This window comes from Mobula hypostoma, chromosome 1, assembly GCF_963921235.1.
Source record: "Mobula hypostoma chromosome 1, sMobHyp1.1, whole genome shotgun sequence".
Lineage (NCBI taxonomy): Eukaryota > Metazoa > Chordata > Chondrichthyes > Myliobatiformes > Myliobatidae > Mobula > Mobula hypostoma.
Window position 1 is genome coordinate 230,438,702 of NC_086097.1, and position 22,922 is coordinate 230,461,623.

The 22,922-nt window shown below is 41.9% G+C and overlaps 1 protein-coding gene across 22 annotated transcripts in view; it reads right to left on the reverse strand.

Annotated features, from left to right (window-relative positions):
* epb41l3a (erythrocyte membrane protein band 4.1-like 3a) overlaps positions 1–18,190 on the reverse strand; it is a 198,091-nt gene extending 179,901 nt beyond the window's left edge. For 4 of the 22 annotated variants that reach the window (XM_063065720.1, XM_063065704.1, XM_063065730.1 and 1 more), the window contains exon 1: positions 17,901–18,187. The gene's annotated coding sequence lies outside the window, so the exon portion shown is untranslated. Of the gene's footprint in view, positions 1–17,137; positions 17,293–17,900 lie in introns of those variants that run through there. The other 18 variants (XM_063065784.1, XM_063065813.1, XM_063065823.1 and 15 more) reach the window with 8 other exon arrangements.
* Between the last annotated feature and the right edge of the window lie 4,732 nt (positions 18,191–22,922).

The following is a 22,922-nucleotide window of genomic DNA, read 5'->3' on the forward strand; positions in this document are numbered from 1 at the left end:
TGGAGCACTGTTTCAGGAAAGCAGCATCTATAAGCAGGGCCCACCCACCACCCAGGTCATCCTCTCTTCTCATTGCTGCCATCAGGAAGAATGTATAGGAGCCTCAGGAGTCGCACTATCAGGTTCGGGACCAGTTACCACCCCTCAACCATCAGGGTCTTGAACCAGTGGGGATAATTCTCTTCAACTTCACTTGCCCCATCACTGAACTCTTGCCACAACCTATGGACTCACTCTCAAGATCTGTTCGTCTCACACCCTCAATATTTATTGTTTATTTATTTATTTATTACTATTAGGTCTTTCTCTCGTTTGTATTTTTACAGTTTCTTGGCTTTTGCACATTGGTCCTTAGTCCACCCTGTTGTTATTAATTCCAGTATGGTCCTTGGCCTTACTGAATACACCCACAAGAAAACAATGCCAGGGTTGTATATGGTGACATACATGTATATTGATACTAAATTTACTTTGAACTTTCTCAAAGATATTTTATTTTGAATCTAGATTTTTTTTTAGGTAGGGTCTCATGACTTCTGTAAGGGCTTAAGTTCCATTACTTAAATGACCACTGAAATAATTAAATTTTTTGCACTATTCATGCATTGTTAATAAGTTACCAAGTAGCCAGATTTTCTGGTGTCAACATCATCTCTGCTTTCACTGTGACTGCTATTAACTGAAAAGTGAAGAAAGTACACAAAAATGTTTACACTGTGTTATAAGCTTCCAGATGTCCACAAGATCCTGGAGCTGAATATAGAGATAAGTTTTCTAAAATTATCCGTTCACGTGCAGCTTGCCATCTGCGTAAGGAGCTCAGTAGAATGGCTTAAGGGGCTTGCAGCAGTTCTCAGAATTCAAGACGCAAAGCGAGGTTGACCAAAGATGGTGTTCTGATCCAATTTGGAGCAATCTTGACAGGATTAGTAGCTATGTGTCACATACAGAATCACACATTAACAAAGTAAACACACATAAGCTGCAAGAAACAAATCACTAATGCTCAGTACAACTCAAATGAGGTTGATGATGAGAAGAAAGAGGTGCTTTCCAGTTATGAGTGTGACCCAGAATTTGGAAACACTGAACATTAGACAGCAGCCATACTTCACTAGGAGTTTGTGGAGATTTGGTACGTCACCAAAACCACTCGCAATTTTCTACAGATGTACCATGGAGAACGTTCTAACTGACTGCATCACCATCTGGTATAGGGTGGGGACAGGGGAGGGCTACTGCACAGGATCGAAGTAAGCTGCAGAGAGTTGTAAAATTAGTCAGCTCCATCTTGGGCACTAGCCTCTGTAGTATCCAAGACATCTTCAAGGAGTGGTGCCTCACAAAGGCAGCATCTATTATTAAGGATTCCCACCCCTGCAGGACATGCTCTTTTCTCACTGCTACCATCAGGAAGGAGGTGCAGAAGCCTGAAGCAATTCAAGAGCAGTTTCTTCCCCTCTGCCATCTGATTTCTGAATAGACATTGAACCTATGAACACTACTTCACTACTTCTTTTTAAAATTTCCTATTTTTGCACTATTCATCTAATTTCAATATTTAATATATACATATTTACTGTAATTCACAGTTTATTCCTGTCTATTATCATGTATTGCATTGTATTGCTATTGCAAAGTTAACAAATTTCATGCCGTGTGCCGGTGATATTAAACCTGATTCTGATAGAAAACATGAAACAAATAAACCAAGGCATCATTACAGTTAATGTTATCTTCACTGGATGCTGTTACCTGCTCTGTGATACTTCACCGGCTAAAATGCAATCATTATTCAAATTCTGCATACTCCTAAACTGATCTCAAGTCAATAATTACCTTCTACGTATTTTCATGGCAAAGCACAATAATAAACGCGTTTGATATGGTACCAAGGATTATTTATCATAGGAAACAGTTATCATTTCAATTATGTGTAAACATTCTAGTGATAAAAGAAAATAATTATCTGAGGATTAAATTCACCCTTGGTTCAATTTTGCATCTGAAGCACAAGATTAACATTCCACTGCAATACTGAGGGAGTGTTGTGCTACAAAAGGCATAATCATTCAGATGAAACGTTGAAGTGAAAGCCTATCTGTTCTCTCAGCAATGCTTTAAACATTAAATCCTCCATAAACATCATGTCTCTTTGTATGCCTCAAGAGCTTCCTCACAATTTCCCCTCATCTTCATGTGTCAAATTTTGTTGATCGCTCTCCTCTGAAGAGCCTGGCATGCTTTGCTACATTATAAGTAACCATACGAGTTATTTTAATATGCAAGATTCTCCCATGTTATTCAAATCAGAACTGAAGAATTGTCAAAAGGTTACTGCCAACATTTATTTCTCAATCAACATCCAAAATAATACATTTTTCTCATTGCTTTTCTGACCGTCAGATTTCCATGCATAGTATCCGCAATTGCTTTTTAAGTGCCTGCGCCAACAGTTTCTATAACATGCTACTACATTCTATTTCTTTTCAAGACAACTTTGTTAGTCAAACAGTTTGATTTTTTTTTGTTTCATTCCTAGGGAGCTTCTGTTAGTCAACTTTGACTATCAGGTTTTGAAAAGAACTGAAGCACTTTGCAGTACAGTTGGTGAGAAGCAATCTTGTCTCGTACAGATTACATGCAATACAAAAAAAAAACAATTTTTGAATGAACTGACATAATTCCAGATCAGCACAACTAGTCACGGAGCCCTAGTGTGTAAGCTTGCTTCACAAGCTTTGAAGCGTCTTGGCCTGAAATGCCGACTGTTTATTCCTCTCCATAGATGCTGATCTGTTGAGTTCCTCTGGCACTTTGCGTGTGTTCCATTAAACTTCCATTGTTTATAATGTTGGAGCAGATATCTCAAAAATCACTAACTAGCTGCCTGCCCTGGTAGCACACTGTTTGTTCCTGCATGGTCACTGTTATAGGCTTCCCCAGTGAGGCCACCTCCTGCATGCCCGAGAGCATCACAGGAGTGCAGGGAGCACCTGCTTCTCATGGGACATCACGGATGTCCAGTGATTTTCCATGGGAATATCCCACTTGTGAACTATCAAAGTAGGATTGAGCCAAATGGCTTGGGATATCAAAAAATAAACTTTTAAACGTTGTTTAAAAGCAGGAAAACATCTCAAAATAACAATTTAGACTAGGGAAACTAGCTGCTCAGCCTTTCTCTCACAGCCAACAGCTCCCATTCATTTGAACAAGGACAGTTATGCCAGATTACTTCAGCAGGCAGCTTCCTGGAGATGGAAAGCCTACAGAAGACTGCACTGGATTCCTGGTGTCATCCACTAGAGGAATGTGCAGAAGATATTGCTGGAGATATGGACTGGCAACAGGCCTGGAGCCCAGCTTTTCATGTAAATACCACATCAAGACCTGATACAAGTGCTGGCATAATGGCAGAAGATTTTTCCTGATCTCTCAACCCTGAAGTTTCTTAAACAATTGTGCTGCAACTTTGCACAAGGAAAATTCTCGGTCCAAGAAATTTCCTAGAAATGCATTTTCGGCTTATTTAACTCAACAATAGCTGGTATGGAGGGGCCACTGCACAGGACTGGAAAAGCTGCATAAAGTAGCAAAAATCAGCCAGCTCCATCACCGGCACCAGCCTCCCCAGCATCGAGGAAATCTTCAAAATGTGATGCATCAAAAAGACAGCATCCATCATTAAGGAACACCATTAAACATGGAAACATAGAAAACCTACAGCACAATGCAGGCCCTTTGGCCCACAAAGTTGTGCCGAACACGTCCCTACTTTAGAAATCACTAGGCTTACCCATAGCCCTCTATTTTTCTAAGCTCCAAGTACCTATCCAAAAATTTCTTAAAAGACCCTATCATATCCACCTCCACCACCATTGCCGGCAGCCCATTCAACACACTCACCACTCTCTGAGTAAAAAACTTACCCCCGACATCTCCTCTGTACCTACTCCCAAGCACCTTAAACCTGAGTCCTCTTGTGGCAACCATTTTAGCCCTGGGAAAAAGCCTCTGACTATCCACACGATCAATGCCTGTCATCATCTTATACACCTCTATCAGGTCACCTTTCATCCTCCGTCGCTCCAAGGAAAAAAGGCCAAGTTCACGCAACCTGTTTTCATAAGGTATGCTCCCCAATCCAGGCAACATCCTTGTAGATCTCCTCTGCACCCTTTCTATGGCTTCCACATCCTTCCTGTAGTGAGGCAACCAGAACTGAGCACAGTACTCCAAGTGGGGTCTGACCAGGGTCCTATATTGCTGTAACATTACCTCTTGGCTCTTAAACTCAATGCCATGATTGATGAAGGCCAATGCACCATAAGCCTTCTTAACCACAGAGTCAACCTGCACAGCAGCTTTGAGCATCCTATGGACTCGGACCCCAAGATCCCTCTGATCCTCCACACTGCCAAGAGTCTTACCATTTATAATATATTCTGCCATTGTATTTGACCTACCAAAATGAACTACCTCACACTTATCTGGGTTGAACTCCATCTGCCACTTCTCAGCCCAGTTTTGCATCCTATCAATGTCCTGCTGTAACCTCTGACAGCCCTCCACACTATCCACAACACCTCCAACGTTTGTGTCATCAGCAAACTTACTAACCCATCCCTCCACTTCCTCATCCAGGTCATTTATACAAATCACGAACAGTAAGACTCCCAAAGCAGATCCCTGAGGTACACCACTGGTCACCAACCTCAATGCAGAATATGACCCATCTACAACCACTCTTTGCCTTCTGTGGGCAAGCCAGTTCTGGATCCACAAAGCAATGTCCCCCTTGGATCCCATGTCTCCTTACTTTCTCAATAAGCCTTGCATGGGGTACCTTATCAAATGCCTTGCTGAAATCCATATAAACTACATCTACTGCTCTTCCTTCATCCATTCACCCATGACATGCCCTCTTCTCTTTGCCACCATCAAGGAGGAGTTACAGGAGCCAGAAGAAACACACTCAATGTATTAGGAACAACTACTTCTCCTCTGCCATTAGATTTTTGAATGGACAATGACAATAAATTTTATGACAAATGCCAGTAATTTTCTAACTCGGCAGCTGCTGGACAGTGACACACTTTTATTCAGCCAGGCAAAATGCCAAAATGGATGCAAGAGTCAACCAGAGCAGAGGTGTCTGGATGTTGTGGATTTTCAATTTTTTCAATTGCCAAAAACAGAATGGTGCAAGCACTCTATAGGACATGAAGCATTCATGGAGGCTAAAGATTTACCTTGATGTTTTGGGATGACACCCTGCATCAGGATGGAGAAGGAAGAGGAAAAGATAAAGCAACAGCGTAGAATAGATGCTAATATGGGATGCTGGAAACAGATTTAGCAGTGAAGGGGTGAAAAGATGATGTGTGTATGGAACCAGTTGAGGTTGAAGAATGGGAAAGATAATCAAAGGGAGGGAGTTAAAAAAAGTTTGTGCATGCATGTGGATATTTACCCAAAAGTGGATAACTGCTTTTCAATTACAAAGGCAACACAAATTAAACTACAGACAATTTTGATAACAAATATAAATCAGAAAATGCTGGAAGTACTCAACAGGTCAGGCAGCATCTGGGGGAGAGAGACACACAGAATTATAATGTTCCAACTCAGTGGCCTTAAACATTTTCTTATCAAGTCACTCCAACTATCTAAGATGCACACACAAGCACAAATAAGGCTTTAAAAAACAAAATGATTCCTTCATTCAAAGCACCCAGTATAATTGCTTTGTTACTGACAGTAGATGAAACAATGAAATCTCTGTATAGTGAATAGGAAATACTGTGGTATTAGCAAGTTTCTAGTGGTTCTATTTGTGAGGTGCTGAACCAGCCCTTTTGAGCTTTTCCATTTCCCCATTTTGGACTCCCTGAAAGTTTGCAACATCTGGCAGCTATTCAAGCCAGTGCCTCATTTCCAGCCACAGAAATCCCAACGTCATGAGGCCATGACAAACCAGTGTAATTTGTTATCTGCCCCGGACAATTTGACGGAAATGAAATAAACGATGCAAAATCCCTATCTTATTATCACATTGCCACGCCAACCCAGCACGCACTGAGTCTGTCAACTTTGGTCACATGAATTGAAACTAGAACACAGGAAACTGAAAATACCACAAATACTTTGTAGTTTAGCACAAAATTCCTTTTTGACCAGAACTGTACTATTAACATGATTAGGATAGGGAGTGACCAGCTTTTCTCTCCTAAGAGTGGAATAAATGAAACTAGGAGCTGTGAGTGGGGAAAAAAAATCTTTTTTTTAATTTAGAGATTTCAAATGGTTTAAATTTAAAGATCATGAAAAAAATTTTAGTTTTTAAGCCAACCTCCCACCCACTCCCATCCAAATAGAATAAGCAATGGTCACAGAGGCAACAATAGAGGCAACGTTTATTTCTTTCACTGCTCAATCTCAGCATCAAACAACAAAGTAGAAAAACACCCTACTTAACACCAAGGACAAGTAATTTACCCATCTTGGCTGTACACAATGATTTAAAAATATAAAAAGCAATACATTCAGATGCTATGTCATGCCCCTGCCTTTCTCAAAACACAATACAATTTGATATTGAAAGACTTAAAGTTTATTTAATCGAATGACAGGATCTCACTAGACTACATGCTTTCTTATTTGCCTAGTTCTTCTTTTTAAAACAACAAGTTCCATTTAATATCAGAGAATGTATATAGTATACAACCTGAAATTTTTGCTCTTCACAGACACCATGAAAACAGAAGAATGAATGGCAGAAAAAAATGTTGGAACACCAAAGCACCCCCTCCCTTCACAGGAGAGCAGCAAAGCATCAACCCTTCCCCCCCCATTTCCCCCACTCGTTCCAGTAGGAAACATCAGCCCTCCCCCCGCACCACCCACTAAGCAAGAAATAGCAAAGGGCCCCCAGAGAGACCATGATCTAGAGTCTATCAAATACTACAGTCCATAACTCAGCTCTTCGACATGCCAGGGTGAGTCTCAGTGTCTCTTCCCCTCCCCCCCCCACCCCCGCCGTCGTGAGAGTGAGTGAGAAGTATCACCCCTCCCACAGCAAGAGGGGAGACCAACAGTTTGCTGTCTCGCTATTATAGTCTGCAGCATCGCTTAATCGAGCTCACCCAATTCGAGAAGCAGCAGACTCTCCCCTTATCACAGTGTGAGAAAGAAAGCCATTCCATAGTGTTTTCCCATAGATTATTAAAGCTCACAAAACCTGAAACGTAAGCAAGTTATGCAAAATTCCTCTTAAAAAGTAGCTGCAGAGGCTGCTTTTCATCTTGATGCAGTCTTTATTATTACTCCTTTCAGCCAACAGCTGACAGTCATACTCTTCCTCTGCTCTCGATTGCATTCAATAATCCTCATGAAGCCAGACAACCTATAAACTTCATGATTCCACTGCCACAGAGTTGCTTTTTGGTTTACAGACTTCTATTCAAAAGACTAATCGGGCTCCTTCTGAGGCTGAAAACAATATTTATTGCTTTCCAGAGCACATTCTCTTCTAAAAGATAATTGGACAACCAAAAAAAAAACCACACTTTTTCATTACCTTGAAATTTTAAGGAATTAACATGCAGAACAAGTTTGTCCACTGCTGTACCAGTACCGGTCTAAATGATGAGTCATCTTTCAAACACTTCTGTTAGACTTTGGTGACCTCACTACCGCTGGTAGATTCTAGAATACTGTCAATTCCAGCTTTTAGCAGGTTGCTGTGCAGACTTCATTTCAACTAAGGAACCGTACAAGAGCTTTTTAAAGTATATGGACCAATAATATTTGACAAACAGAAAATGACTTTTCTTTCAAATTCAACTTATAAGCTTACTATATTAAGATCACATCTATTCAAAAGTCAAATTTTGGGGTATGTGTGTCTCACTTACATAGCTACTTTTCATAATTAAACAAAATAGTGTGTGACTCTCCATCTGTAAGAAAATGCTGAAGTACCTACTGCAACCTTTTCAATTTGCATTCTTTTCGAATTAAATTAAATTACATTCCTTTTAAGTCAAAGCTACAGCAGAGCTTATTGCAATATACAGAAGTATAGGTATGCACAGGTACTGAGTATTACGAATTCAAAATGGCAACGTGATCAATTCCTGTAATTTTACAAATGAAATATAAACACAAAATTTTTTTAAAAGGAAACATGTCATCTATTTACACATATTGTAATGAACACATTAAACTTAGCGTTCAGCTATCTTGGTAGTGATCATACTGTACATTGCTAGGAATCAGTTCCCAGTACATAATGCCTTTACTGTGATTACTTATATTTTCACTGTTACAAATGATCATATTTCTGCACCTCTCCTTTCTACTTCCAAATCACAACATCTGTTTAATTTACTCATTTCCCTGCCTAATTTTTTTTTTAATTTGCTTACAAGATGTAGGCACTGCTGACTAGGGTAATATCTAATGCCCTCAATTTGTCTATAGAAAATTTCTCCCTCCCCCAATTACCAAGGTCTTGAAGTCTTTGCTTTTGGAGATCAGTATAATGTCCCTGTTCTCCCAAATAACGACACACTCCCCCACCCTCCGAAATGATAACGTACTGGGAGCCCTGTTCACTGAGATTTATTTCTTGATACATGGCAACCTCCGATTCCATTCCTAGCGGAATTGCAAGTGCATCACCATTTACCCCTCTCTCTTCCTCTTCTGCTTGTTCCATGCGATCACATTTGGACTCAACTTCTTTTTCAGCAAGAAATCAGCAACTTTCAAAAGAAAGATGAACACATGGCCTCCAAGTTTGAGCACAGCAGGTCTAGATTTCAACAACAGGCAGAAACTACTTTTACTTATCATGGACTGTTCAATCAAAATAACCCAAAACAGGGGCTTGCCCCTCTTTTACTGTTTAAAAGGGCACTGTTTCCTTCACTACATCCTCAACAAACTTCTTATCCTTGCTTCTTTCCAAATAAGACCCCATCTTTCTTCCAAAGAAGAAGCCATCTCCAACTATCAATTCATTTTACCATGCACCAGGTTCCAAACAGATCCCCAGCTTTAACAAGAATTCTTCTACCAACCTCTGCAAGCACCTTTCCCACGCTTATAAAACAATAGATTAAGGGAGCTAGGGCTTTACTCTTTGGAGAGAAGGAGGATGAGAGGAGACATGATAGAGGTGTACAAGATAATAAGAGGAATAGATAGAGTGGATAGCCAGCACCTCTTCCCCAGGGCACCACTGCTCAATACGAGAGGACATGGCTTTAAGGTAAGGGGTGGGAAGTTCAAGGGGGATATTAGAGGAAGGTTTTTCACTCAGAGAGTGGTTCGTGCGTAGAATGCACTGCCTGAGTCAGTGGTGAAGGCAGATACACTAGTGAAGTTTAAGAGACTACTCGACAGGTACATGGAGGAATTTAAGGTGGGGGCTTATATGGGAGGCAGGGTTTGAGGGTTGGCACAACATTGTGGGCCAAAGGGCCTGTACTGTGCTGTACTATTCTATGTTCTATGTTCTATAAGTGTGCTCACTGGAGTTCAAGTCCAGACATATTCTCCGTAAATTGTATAATGCACTTGAGGCCACGCCTGGAGTACTGTGTACAATTTTGGTCTCCATATTATGTGAGGGATGTGAAGGCACTGGGGAGAGTTCAGAGAAGGGCCATGAGACTCATTCCAGGGTATGAGCTATGGAGAAAGACAGAAAGAACTAAATCTTTTTTAACCTAAGTAGACATAGAACGAGAGGAGACATGATAGAAGTAAGGTGGGTGCCAGCTGCACTTCAGAATTAATCCAACATCAAGGACACGGGACCACAGGTGGAGACTGGTTGAAGAGAGATTTCAGACTAACATCAGGAAGAATTTCTTTACACAGCGAGTTGTGGACACATGGAACAAACTACCTGGTTGTGTAGTTGAGAGTAGTACCTTGGAAACTTTAAAATCTAAACTTGATAAAAAGGATCTCATGCTTTCCCAGCATATATGACAAATAAACTGTTCTCGGGCTTCCAGCTGGGAATGGGTGTCGATTATAAGCAATATTTCGATGACAAATTCTGCATCATCAGGGATGAATGCCTGGGCATGTCTAATCCGGTGGTGTTTATACCACCATTGTCCATTCCTCCTGATTGAATGAGGACTAACCAATCAGGTTTCCACTCTCCCACCATGTTTACAATGGAATTCCAGTTCTTACTTACAGTGAGACCTTAATCTTTGTTAAAATTCTTTTCCTGCTGAAGGCCTTCGGGCCGAAACGTCGAATCTACTTTTTTCCATAGATGCTGCCTGCCCTGCTGAGTTCCTCCAGCATTTTCTGTGTGTTGGATTTCCAGCATTTGTTCGTGCTAAAATTCTTTTCCTCTAGTTTGATTTCAATGGCTTCGTTTACCAGGTGGTCCCAAAAGCCACTGGCGTGGCGCAGTAGTTTTGTGCCAAAGTCATCGCTGTGGCCATTGTGAATGCAGTATTCTTTTCCCGCTGATTTCTCCAAGTAACCCAAACAGATAATCCTTCTGTGCTTCTCGATGCGGGTTTCCACCGTGCATCCAGTCTGACCAATACACGCTGCTCCGCATTCACAGGGAACCCTGTAAGCACCAGCCAACCCGAGTCCCAGGTCATCTTCGACCAGCATAAGCAGTAATTTGAGCTTCCTTATGGGTCTATGGACAGAATGAATCTGGTATTTCTTCAGGACCCTGGCGATCCTTCCAGAAACCATGGAAATACAGGGAAAGCAGGCAATGGCAACAGGTTCCTCCTCATTGTTAGGTTTCCTGGTTTTCCATCGGCTCTCTCAAAGGCCCAGTTGATTTCCTTCACCTTGTAGTGATTCTGTTTTCCCTATATTTCCATGGTTTCTGGAAGGAAGTTCAAATCACAGTTTACGTGAGTCAAAGATGACCTGGGACTCAGATTGGCAGGATTCCCTGTAAATGTGGAGCAGCGTACATCGGTCAGATGGGACACACCGTAGAAACCCACATCAAGGAGCATAGGTGGTGTATCCGTTTGGGTTACCTGGAGAAATCAGCAGTAACAGAACATTGCAACTGCAATGGCAATAGGATTGACTTTGATGGCACAAAACTTCTGTGCCATGCCAATGGCTTTAGCGACTGCCTGGTAAAGGAAATCATTAAAGTAAAACTAGAGGAAAAGAATTCTAACAAAGATGTTAAACAAGGTGGGAGAGCAGAAACCTTATTGAATGAGGACTAACCAATCAGAAGGGACGGACTACAAGGGTATAAATACCACCGGACTAGACATGTGCGGGCATCATCCTGATGAAGACGGCAGAGTTTGTCATCGAAACATCAGTTATAATCGATACCTGTACACAGCTGGAAGCCCGAGAAGTGTATATTCCTAAACACAGTAGTTATTTCAACACACTAGGTGAATAGAACTTTGGCAAGCTTTGTTGGGCCGAATGGTCTGTTCTTCTCAAAAACTCTCTAATGTTCTAATGTTTTTTACTACTCTGACCCATCTCTAATTGGTCTTGATCTTCTCTACTTTTTCACTCCCTCCTTGAGCCACTGTTGGACTGAATATTTGGCAAAAAAGGTTCATTCTTCAATGCATAAATGTAGAATAGATGTGGCAAAGTGCAAATGAAGTGATCATACCAATTTCTACTCCACTTTCTAATCAAACACTCCTTTTATCTCCTAATTTTACCCCATGCACCCATTTATTAAGAATGTGCACTTTCTATCCTTTCTGCGATCACTGGACCGTTATTCGACAAGATAATAAAAGGTCAAGGAGGAAATAATGAATACCACTGGTGCTGGTAAAATCTCAGATCAAAACAAGGAGATGCACAGGCGTGAGATGGGTCAGCTGCTGCGTGGTGTAGCAACAACAACCTTGTATTCAACAGCACCAAGGTTAAGGAATCGACTGCGGACTTCAGGAAGAGGGAAAAGGCTTAAAGAACATGTAGTTTCCCTTGAGGGATCCGCAGTGAAAAGGGTGAGTAGTTGCAAGTTATTGGATGTCAGCATCTCAAAGGATTTATCCTGAGCCCAACACATTGATACGATCTACTTAATTTGGGGTTTGAGGAGATTTGGTGTATCACCAAAGACTCCTGCAAATTTCTATAGATGCACGGTGGTGTGTATTCTAACTGAATGCATTGCCGCCTGGTGCAGAGACTCCAGTGCATGGTATTGGAAGAGGCTGCAGATGGTTGTAAACTCAGCCATCTCCATCACAGGCAGTACCCACCCTGCCATTTAAGACAGATTCAAGAAGCGTTGCTTCAAGAAGGTGAGCCCATCACTAAGGGCCTTCACCAATGGGGACATGCCCAATTCTTGGCTCTACCAGTGGAGAGGTAGTACAGGAGCCTGAATGAACTTAGGAACAGCTTCTTCCCTGCCATTGGATCCCTATTTCCTTATTCCTTTTGTTTTGCACTATTTTTATAATCTACTGTAACTTTTGTCTTTGCACTGTACTGCTGCTGCAAAATAAAAAAAAACATGACTAAGTCAGTGATAATATGCCTGATTCAGAAATACATAAGATCAAGGAAACATAGCTTTATAACAAATTATTTGGAATTTTAAAGAGCTACAGTAGAACACAGCTTGAGAAATCAACCAGAGCTGGGTATACATCAGGGTAAAAAACAAATTTCATTGTTCAGTCTTATTTACAGAAAGTTAAGATACTTTGATGTGCAACCTCGATTTGAATAAACAGTAAATTGTTCAGTATTGATCAGAACTTAAATTCAAACATGGTCACAGTTTATGCCTCCTATTAAATGTGTGTGTCACGCAGAGCCCTGTAGATTCTAATGGACTGTGCAAGTTAACTCAGCACAGTTCAAATAGGAGAATGCAAAATCATAGAAATTGTGGAAAATAAATTCAAGTGGCAGAGGAAGATGAAGCTGTTCCTGAATCATTGAGTGTGTGCCTTCAGACTCCTGTACTTCCTTCCTGATGGGAGCAATGAGAATGAGGTTTGTCCTGAGTGATGGGAGTCTCTTATGATAGATGCTGCCTTTCTGAGGCATCGCTCCTTGAAGATGTCCTGGATACTACAGAGGCTAGTATTCATACTGGAGCTGATCAGATTTTTAAATTTTCAGATTTTAAAAATTGATGAATCCTGCATAGTAGATTAGAAATTAATTAAAACATTTTAAACTTGAGAAATGTCACTGCACAACAGTTGAGTAAAGAAAAACTGGATTCTTAAATGTATCAAGTAATACTTGTGATATAAAGAATTAAAGTATCTCAAAACCCAGCTACTTTGTTCAGATCTTTGAGGAACACCAAAACTAACTTTATATAAACTCGAGTGATTTTAGTTGCAATTTATACACAAATCATCAAATGCATTTCAATGTGAAAACTCATTGCCAGCCATCATTCCATATGCCATATGGGGCTTCATTAACAAGGATTAATTGTGTGACAATGTAAAATGATTTATTGTGAAGTAACTGCCCTGTTCATGTTTAAATTCTATTGACTAATAAAAAACACAAGACATACAAGTTGACAGACTGTGCACATTTGTAAAGTGAGTGACAACCAAAATTACCACACTGTGCTTGTCGCCCTCCTATATCTGACCCTGTTTGGAATAATGGAGTGCGCAATTGATCTCAGCTGCACACAATGACATGAAACTTTACAGACAGTTATGGAATAAGCTACAAAACCAGTCCCTAAACAAATAATTATGTATTGCTAGTACAGAAACTAATCCAATTAAAATACAAGTGGAACACAACAAAAATCACTCAACTGCTTTAAAGCAAATATACAAGATGAACAGTAATGCTGTTCGGAAACATCATCAGGCCATGCATCTAGTCGTAGTCTACACTCCAACCCCCACAATACGGCGGAAGGTTGCCGCATGCACTTACTTTCCTTAAACTCCGGTGCATACCCATATTCATGCCTAAATATAGTCAATTTTACACAATTCCCACTTCTGAAATACAGTAAAACATATAATCTGTGCTTTTTGAGTTGCAGTTTATCCTGGTAATAAACAGACCAAGTGCTCAACGACAGAAGTTAATGTGATACGAAAATGCATGACCAATGACATTTTGGTCAGCACAAAAATCAGGCGCTTTTTTTCCCCCTTCACAATTTGCAATGCTTTCCTCATTCTGTGCACCACCCCCTCTAACCATCTCCCACAATCTGAGATGATCTCTTTTACACGTAGCAAGTTGGCTGGCTGCCTGAATACCTTGCAAACAGCAGGCGGCCGCTGCTGAGGAGCCTGCAGAAAATAGTCCTGCTGACCACGTTGGGTTCAGCAGAAGGTCAGCAGCTGATTTTATCAGGGGACAGGGAGAAAGTGGGGTGGGATCTTTGGGGTTGAGGTAATTCGAGGTTCCCTCCGGGGTACTAAAATAAAATCCAAACTTCACTTCACTGCGCCTCAGTCAGGTTCATCAAGCTGCTCCAGTTTGATTGGAAAAGGCCCCATTTCTCATTTGCCAGAACTCAAGCTGAGTTGTCCATCAAAAGCTTGAACCAGTGCCTACTGCTAGGTATCTCACATGCCTGCTGAATACAGCAAGATAAAGCATAATACAGCCAGAAAGCAGAAGGATTCAAGAGGCTCCCTCGCTGCCCGTAATTTATCCACCCTCCTTGCTTAGCTTCGACAAGATTAAACTTTTCCCCAAAGGAAAATTCACCTCCATCCACATCTGTTCAAAATGAATCTTTTCAGGCAGTAACAGATTTTGATTTCAGCAACAAATCAAACCTTACACATTAAATACTTTAATCTGCTGAATTAATCTGTCAAGGGCATTGAGTCAGGGTTGTGGTTTCAAATTGAAAAGAGACTGTTTGTGAGAATGTCAACCAGAGCTGAAAACCAGTTCCGTCTGAAAAAAAAAGTCTCTTTTCAAAACAAAAATCTTTCTTGAGTATCGCCCTGCAAAGAGACAACGGTAAATCTATACTACATAGAAATGTGTTAACAATCAGGAGAATATAAATGACACAAATGCAAATCAAGTGAAAAACAAATTAATTCATGGAGGGACTCGATCCCCATAAAGGATATTTTTTTCATACTTTAAAATAACTGCTTTTAGTCAGAATATTAAAATGAAATATACTTTTAGTTATTCTTCATGTTAGTCTAAGGCAGGTGTTTCCAACCATTTTTTTAATGCCATAGACCAATAACTGTAAGCAAGGTATCCATGAACCCTAGGTTGGGATCTCCTGGTCTAAGGCGAAGCACACTATCTCATCTCAATTCTCAAAAATGTTATTTGATAGTGACAGTAATTGAGATACAATTTGAATTCTGGGGCAAAATATAAGTTTTATGGTACTGAACATTTACTTCATCATAATTTTTCTTCAGCACCCATCAGTGAACCACACATTCCAGCACTCAATTTCAATTTTACATATCATTTCAGAACTGGTCACGGTAAGACATTGATTAAGAACTCTACAGTTAAATCAATGAACAAATTACTTTGCACTGCAGTTCGAATAGAAGAGAAAATCATCGCAGCAAATCAGATATTTTTCAATAATCTCAACAGGCTCAATCCCAATCGATAGTGCTGTCTGCGTGGAGTTTGCATGTTACCCTCCACAAAACAATGAAATACAGGGTGGCTAGTTTAATTTATTTAGGAATACAGCACATTACCAGGCCCTTCTGGCCCAACGAGTGTGTGGCGTCCAATTATACCTATGTTACTAATTAACCCACAGGTCTTTGAGGAACCCTACGGGGTCATGGGGAGAACATACAAAGTCCTTATAGGCAGTGACGGGAATTGAACTCAGGCCGCTGGCGCTATAATAGTGTCGCACGAACCGCTGTACTACCATGCTGTCCTACCGGTTAACTGGCTGCTGTAAAATTACTGCAGCCATAGGTAAGGCAAAAAAAAAAATTCTAAGGGGAATAGATGGACATGCAAGAGAGAAATAAATGAGAGTTGTGGTACTCATAGGCTTGTGCTGCTGAGAGCCATTATAAACTCAAGGGGCAAAATTAATTGCGTGCCATACTCAGTCAATGCAGCCTAATTATACTCCACATTCATGTTACATGGAACGGAACTGGGCAGCCAGCTAAGCATGGAACAGATAGGTAACCCCACTTCTGGACAAGACAATCCCTAGTACAGTATATAAAAGTTCCCCAGTCTGTGACTACGTCATTAGGTTGTATTATCTTACCATGCTAACAACCAATCAGGTCAACGCTAACCGTGCTGTCAGAAGCATTATGATCTATGGTGGAAATTGCAATCCACAGGAGTCGCTTCATTTCTCTCGTGTCGCTTTATTTATCAAATAAAGCGCCGATAAAGAGAATGTACCGGGGAGGGCGAGAATGAATGGTCAGTGGGTTGAGATTATTGCAGTAACTCTAACAATCTTACAAGAGTGAAATTTTAAGGTCTGTAACTGGTGTGAAGATAAACTTTTAAAAATGCAACAAATACTTCGAAGCCCCGGGAACTTTATACATGAGCACGATATACAATAATGCTATATTGATTAAACATATACACCCTCCCTAATAAAAAGAACTCAATTCCACTAAAAGTGATGGGGGGGTGGTGGAAATCACAATCTGAAGATGACTCAAAAAAAAGCTCTTTTGCCTTCCAGCAGTTCCACCCAACGAAAGGTGGCAGCACTAATGAAGAAAATATAATTGTACAAAAACAAATCTAACATCCTCAGCGTTATACTGGAAATGGATGAAAAATCAACATCCATTTTTAAAATATAAAACCATTGTATAGAAAGAAGTGTACAGAATACAGAGATACTTAGAGCGGGGGTAACTTAGGCCAGCAACACCTTTACAGACCCGGATCGATCAGAGATACTTTGCTGCATCATGAAGCGCTCACAGACCATGTCTCGAAACAAAAAGATAGAATTAGCGCACAGTGAACGTTATAGTGGCTCAGCTAATGAAGTACATTCTTTGCCCCCCCCCACCGAAATGCACTCCGCACTCAAGATGAAGCGGATCAGCCGCGATCCCAGTTTGAAAAGATGGATTCCCGACCACTTTCTCCTGATAGCAACCGTATGCTGCCACAAACTTACCAGCCGAGCTGGAAGAGGAGGAGGAGAGGGGCAGCCTTGCCCCGGTCTGGTGAGAGAATAAAGTGAAGGAAAGTGGTAGATTTCTCTCAGTCACGATGCGGTTTGGAAAGTGCTGTCACTGCAGCGGTCCACAACTGCCACTTACTCCACACCACACCCACCGCATTGCAGAACTGCTGGCAACGGGGAAAACAATCAAAGCTGCAATTCATCTTACAGACCGGGAGAGATGAATCAAGCAGGAATCACCCGCTTTTCCACTGCACGGTAACACGTAGATACGATTCTAACTGTAGTTACATTCAAAACGTTATATAACGTTATGTATAACTTACAAATATAATGGGCCAAAGGGAACACACATGCACTTAGAATTACCCTTCTGACGAAACCAAACTTGACTTGATTTCTGGACAAGATTCCCACATTTGAAGGTCCCCGCTCGCTTATTCCACTGAAGCCCCGCGGTCATCGACTTTGTTAATTCACGAACAGAAGTGCTGTTCGGCCCGGTTTTTAAACGCAGGTAAAAGTGCGTGTGTGTTCACCCGGTTAAAAGCAGCGGGTAAGCGGTGAGAGTGCGCTCGCTGCTCGAAGCCTGCGCGCTTCCATCCTCCGGATGAGACACACAACCGGCACCAAGAGAATTTATCGTTTTTAAAAAAGAAACCACAAAACAAAGCACCAACGACCCCCCAGAAAGTTAAACATGGCGCTGAGGACAAGCGGCGGAAAGTCGGGGAGAAAGGCAGCGCAACCCTACCTCGGGCGGGCGTCCCTCCTTGCGGCAGAGGCAGTCCGGGGTGATGCGTGGGGCTGCGCCTACACCGACACCAGCGCCGGCCCCCGCAGCGGGGCACCGCAACTCAGGCAGCGTCCGCAAGAAAGCCGGGCTCCCGCCAATTCACTGCCTCCACCTCTGCCCTCCGGCCGCTGCCGCTGCCGCTGTCTGTCTGGCAGGCAGGCAGGCAGTCTGGCGAACGGGAAAGGGATGAAAGAACAGCGCGCTGGTGACGGGCTTGTCAGCGCGCAGTGTTAAAGTGTGTACTGTATCACGGAAATAGAGGGGGAGCCGGAGGAGGAGCTCTCCCGACAGTCTGAAGTCGCCACTACCTCCAGCACCACAGATGGGGCAAACAAGCGCGGTAGGAGTTCGGGGGCTGGAAGCTTCGCAGTGGAGTATAATTAGAAACAGATTGCTTCAGTAGGGTTACACACTGGGCGGCTCTTTCCCCGGCTGCATAATATGATGCACGACAATTTGCAACCTCCCTTCGCTGTTTCGCTGCTGCGCTGTAACATTTGAAACAAATCAAAGCCTGAAACTTTTAAACACTCTGGGTCTATATACCGTACATTCTGGCGATATTGCGCACGCATTTAGACATATTTCTCTCCTTAAGCACTCAACATAGTTCCGTTTTATCGGTTTGCTACAGTTATGTGCTCATGGCATCGATCTTTCAATAAACTCATATGATGGGTCGATATTGTCTCAAGCGTTCCACTTTTGGTTGGGTACAAATCCTAGGCATAGGTACATTCCGAACGTGTCGTTATTGCTAAGTATGCGGGAAAAAAAAGCCACTTTTAAAACAAAAGCGAGGGAAGGAGTAAATCCAATCGCATTGAACTACAGAAGAGGGTTTAATCCCTAGATTGATCTGGATACATCATTGAAACGTTGAAGGTATAACGAGGGTTGAATCGCCCCACGGTTACTCGGGCACAACAGGATCAACTCTCACTATTCCAGTTCCTTAAGTTATTACACGCCATGTGTTTATAGCAGCTTAGCTGGTCAGGCAGCATCTATGGATGGGAATAACCTGATGACCTGTTGTAGTGTCTCGGCCCGAAACGTCGACTGATTGTTCCCACCCTGACCTGCGGAGCTCCACCTGCAGATTGTGTGTACGGCTGTCGATTTCCTGCATCTGCAGTGCCTCTCGTGCCCTTAAATGATCAGGTGCAGTAACTCTTTATACGGTATTCTCCCGACCAGAGGGAATCATACTCCTTTTCCCTCTATAGTCAAAATCCCGTCGAACAAAACTCATATTCGAGTGAAAATTTGCCTTTATGAATACTGCTGTGAGATTATCATTACTGCAATACTGGCCAGTCATAAAATATGGGGGCACGGGAGTCTTAAATGTAACTTTGCTTCTTCCAAGTCGAATCAGACAGTTATATTGTAATTGCACGACTGAATGCTGTTCCAAGGCGCGTCGTCCTGGCTGGTCGGGAGAAACCTCAAGCAGAGATCTAGCAATGTATAAATTTAAACAAGGCTCATCGCTCTCCACTGACTCGAACCCCCGAAGAAGTCGGGTGTGTTGATCTATAGCAAAAAGCGGAAATGGGGGGGGGAATAAAAAATACTTCCGATAAATCCGCCCACATGTAAGCAAGCTGTGAAGCGTAGTATTGAGATTTGAGCTCGTGTATTTTCCACATCAGTGAGGAATTGCGTAGGTTCGCCTATGTGTAAGCAAACACCGAGAGTGGGGAGGATAACGGTGTCACCCCCTACCCTGGAAGCACACAAGGCAATTTTTAAAATGTGTAATCACCCGCTCCATGGGCCAACATGGAACAAGTAAGGATAATCACCATCTACAATTATGAAACACCTATTCTCATCTTGTCTCCTGCAATCGACGTATCAGAAGACAATAAGACATAGGAGCAGAACTAGGCCATTCAGCCCATCGAGTCTGCACCATTCCATCATGGCTGATCCCAGATCCCATTCAACCCCATACATCTGCTTTCTCACCATATCCTTTGATGCCCTGACTGATCAGGAAAGGAGCAAAGTTTCCAACAAATTTGTTTATGACCAACTTTTTCTCACAGTTCTGTTGGGGATGTCTGAGCATTGGAATGGGAAGGTTAAAGCAGACAAAAAAAAAGGAAAAGAGCATCTGCAGATTTTCTCTTGTTTAAGCGTAGAACTGGATTTGGAGACCAAAAATTAATAGAGAGTTTGAGCACACAGGGGTTGGAAACAGAAAAAGTCTGGATGCTCCTTACAAAGGACCTAGTAAATAAAGCAACTGAACAAGGAGACATTAATACCCGAGCACCTCTTGAAACACAGCTTAACAGGGAGTAGGTATGGTCTCATCATTCCTGGGTACAGATTCTTCAGGTAAGACAGAGGAGAGATTAGAAGCATAGGGGGTTTTGGCAATATTACTTTCTTCACCTAACATGAAAGTAAATTTCAAAGGAAAATATACTTTGTAATTACTTTAATAAGGAAACAATGCATGCCAGTAGAAGGGGTGATATGCTAAAAGGATCAATAAATTGAAATAAAGAATACAAATGGGGCAATTATATTCCTAGAGGTAACTATAAAGAAGTGTCATTTTGAATTGCAGATTTGCAGGCAAATTTATGATGTAACAACTGTGGGACATTTCTTTATCATTAAATGGAACACCATCAGCTTAGCAAGAATAAATGGGACAGGATTTCACAACTGCCTTCAGGAGATCATTTCTCTGTCATCTGTAGCAATATTAACAGGGCAACAGGCAGGATAAATCCTGGATCAGGTTTTAGGGAGGCTGGCAGGGTATCATGGGAGCGCACTTTGGTGGTAATGATCTTGATTATGTTGGATTTAGCATAGTTTTGGAAAAGAGCAATCATAAAATGGGAATAAGTCAATGCCAGCACATTGGCAGAGAATCGATCAAGAGATTCAAAGAGTTCAGCATACGAATTTTCCAACAATGAAGAAGAATGGAGTCATCATGTCTGGAAATCACAAGGTGACAAGGTGCAGAACTGGACAACAAGAAACGGAAGCTTATACCAGTGAGCCTCAGATATTGAAAGTGCAAGGGTGAATTTGAAGAGAGAATTACAAAGTTAGGAGCGGGCATGAAAGGGTTTGGAAAATCAAAGGAAATGCAAAGTTTAATAGCACCATGAAAAGCAAGAGGATAAACAAGGAAAGAATTGAGATTATTATGGAGCAAAAGGTAATCTTTGTGCAATGGTGGAGGATGTGAGAAGGCAATAAGTGGCTTCTTTAGACTCTTTTTGCTTGCAAAGCCACTCATATGGTGACATTGTATTAAAGATTCAAGATTGCCTTTCTTCACGAGGGTCAAGAAGAACAAAATGATTTTTACTCCGGATCCAATGCAGCACCAAAAAAACACACAATATGCATAAAGAACACAACAGAAACAAAAATAAATAAATATAGAAGCAATCCTATAAAACAGAATGTACAGGTAACTGTTATACCCTTAGACTGACCGTATGTATATTCATTCATTCATAGCTTGTCACACCAGACAGCCAGCCACTCTAGTCTTGTTTGGTTGATGTTGAGCAGGTCAGTGTCAGCTAAATCAGGTGAGAGTGGGCAGTTGCACAGAACGTGTTCAATGTTCTGCACCCTTTCGCCACACTCACAGGATTCGCTGGTCTTTAAACCCCACTTCACTACATTGTCTCCTGTCCTACAAACTCCCGCTCTCTCTCTGTCGAGAGCGCACCACTTCCGTCTGTCAAGCAGTGCCTCGTCTGGTAACATTTCCGTGGGGTCTTGCACTGTATTGTTTGGTGGGGTTCTGGCTTCTGTTTGTTGCCAAAGGTCAATCCTGTATGTTTGGGGGGATGTTCCGTGCGGTAGTTCCTCCACTGTAGCAAAGCTTTTCCTCGATTTTAGGCGGTTGGAAACTGGCACATGATGATGTAGCAGGTGCCGTGGATCCAAGTTCGGTTTACCTTTTTCAATTTTTGTCGTAGTGTGTCTTTGGATCTCTGGGGGAACAATGCCTGCAAGTCTGTAAATGACGTTAAGTGGGTGTGGGGCGCAGTGTGCTTGTGATTATTCAGCAGGCTTCGTTAAGCAACGGGTCTGTTTTCTTCGCATGGGCTGATCTACCCCACACAGGTGCACTGTATTCTGCAGGTGCATAGCAGTGTGCTTGAAGTGTGTGAGCATTAACTCCCCATTTCGTGCCTACTAATTTTTTCAAGAGAGAATTGCGAGAGCCAACTCTCCCTCGGAGTTTTTGGATGTGGGTGGCAAATGAGAGCGTCCTATCCTCCATCACGCCCAGGTAAATTGGAGTTGGATGGTGTTCGAGCTCCTTCCCACACCAGAAGATCTTGAGTTTCCGAGCAGCTTCTTGATTCCTCAAGTGGAATGCACACACTTGAGTTTTTGATGGATTTGGGTTCAGAGACCATTTTTCATAATACTGAATTGCTTCGAGGACTACTGTAAGTCGTCTTTCAACTTCTTGGAAGAAGTTAGCTTATGTTGCTATGCATAGGTCATCTGCACAGATAAACCTGCGTGTGTTAGGAAAGGTTGGTTGTTCGTTTGTGTAGACATTAAATAGTAGAGGTGCCAGGACTGATCCCTGTGGTAGTCCGTTCTTTTGTGGACGCCACCTACTCTTAATTCCATTAATTTCTACATAAAATCTGCGATTTCCTAGGAGGCTTCTTGTTACTTTGATTGTGGTTTCGTTCTTTAACATTTTAGATAATTTCAGTAGAAGGCCTTTATGATTCATAGTGTCATATGCTGCTGTTAAGTCAACGAATACTGCCCCTGTAATTTGTCGCACTTCAAAGCCATCCTCAATATACTGGTTCAAGTTCAGGAATTGACTGCAGCAAGAGCGGCCTGGCCTGAACCTGGCTTGGTCTAGTGTTAGATCTTCAACTAAGGGGGATATTCTTTTCAGTATGAGTCTCTCGTAGAGTTTATAGAGGGTGCAGAGCAGGGAAATTGGTCTGT